Source organism: Macaca fascicularis, chromosome 1 (genome assembly GCF_037993035.2).
Source record: "Macaca fascicularis isolate 582-1 chromosome 1, T2T-MFA8v1.1".
In the NCBI taxonomy this organism is placed as follows: Eukaryota; Metazoa; Chordata; class Mammalia; order Primates; family Cercopithecidae; genus Macaca; species Macaca fascicularis.
This window is the reverse complement of record NC_088375.1, coordinates 58,770,503-58,772,343: the sequence shown is the minus strand read 5'-3', so window position 1 is coordinate 58,772,343 and position 1,841 is coordinate 58,770,503.

Below are 1,841 nucleotides of genomic sequence, written 5' to 3'. Positions count from 1 at the left end.
GGTGCGTGCCTGTCATCCCAGCTACCTGGGAGGCTGAGGTGTGAGGATCCCTTGAGCCTGGGAGGTCAAGACTGCAGTGAGCCATGGTTGCACCACCACACTCCTGCCCGGCCAACAGAGTGAGACCCTATCTCACAAAATAAATAAAAATAAAGTCAAATGAAGAAAGAGAGATTCCATGGTGGGGAGAAGGGAAATGAAGACCCGGGGAAGGAAACAACCCCATGTACCTCACATCACTAAGTTCACGAGAAGAGCCAGGAAGAGACTCCAGGCTCCCTCAGCCAAGCTTCAGAAAGGCTGTCCTGAAACGTGCAGGGTGCAGCAGAGCGAGGCCCTGGACTTGGAGAACACCCACTCCCATTCCCACTGGTGTGTTCTCCTAAAAATGTTTCTGCCCTTTGGTTTCCTCATCTGTAGAACAATAATGGTTATAACACACATTAAGCCTGATTCATTAAGCATTTTGCCTTTCATATCATGTAATCACTGCAATACCTATAAAATAGGTATTACTACTAATCTCATTTTATAATGAGAAAACAGAGGTTCAGAAAGGCTGAGTGAATTAGTTGCAGTCACTTGACCCTGAAATGGTGAAACCAGGTGTCCAGCGGGAGCCTGGACACTATTCTTAAGCCTCTTACTTTTTGTATTCTTGTGAGGCTCACATGACAACCCACCCCTACCCTCCAATCCCCACTCATCCTCCACTAATCTGGCCTGAAACCCTTTGCACACTCTGCCAAGCACCAGCCCAACCACAGGCAACTCAACAACTCCCTCTTGCACAGGCCACGCGCTCTCAGGCTTCTACTGACAGTGTCTCTGCGCCCAACAATCTCCTCCTTGGGTCTCAGCCTGACAGTGCCTACCGCAAGTCTTCTCTGATCACCCAAGTAAACTTAGTTGCTGCTTCCTTAGTGCTCTTACAGCACCTGATAACTCTCATTATTGGCATTTATTACACTGTATCCTAATTAGGGGTTTGCAGTTTGTTTTTTTCCAAGCATACTGTGAGTTTCTCAGGGGCAGGCATTGAATCTTTATCAACTTTGTATTCCTAGCAAGGAAAAAATGGAAGGAAGGGGAAAAGGAAGGCAGGAAGGGAGGGAGAGAGGGAGGAAAGGTGGGCAAATGCAAGAGACTGCTACATAGAACATATTAGATGGTATCATTTGAAATTGCCAATATTCTATGCCTTCTTGTCTACAAAATGGTAACTTTATATTTCACCTGGTATAATGAGGGTCGGTTTCCCCACTAGCCAGACCCACCCGAGTACACCCACTCACCCTCTAGTAGTCCCTGCTCTCTGTCTTTTGTTTTGGGACAGTTTATATGCGTCTTGACCACACAAAATGGTTAGGATAGGGGCTCACCAAGGAGGGTGGTTCTTGGGCAGCGTATAGACCAAAATTGATGGGGGCTTTCTGTACCTCTTCTCATTGAGACCACCTTGAGAGGTCCCTCTCTGAGTCCCCTCTGAGCGGGGAGGAGAAGGCTGACTCAGTGATGATGGGGAGTGGTCTGCAGGTGGGGGCCCAGCCACTCTAGCACCAGCCACTGTCAGAGCTTGACTGTCTCTCCGGGAAGACCTCCCTCGCCTCTCACAGCACCCCAAATCTGATCCTCTTGTCTTAGGGTTTGACTTCCTTCAAGGCCTAGCCCCCTATCTCCTCCTTCCCCTTTTCCAGCCCAAGGGACCCTCATCACTGGAGGGTGGGAGAAAAGGGCCTCTTCCTCTACATTCTTTTCAATTTTGGTTATGACTTAACGTCTTTGCTCCACCCAGTCCTGGCCTGCTATTTGGATCCTCCGAGTTTAGAAGTTAAAGAGAA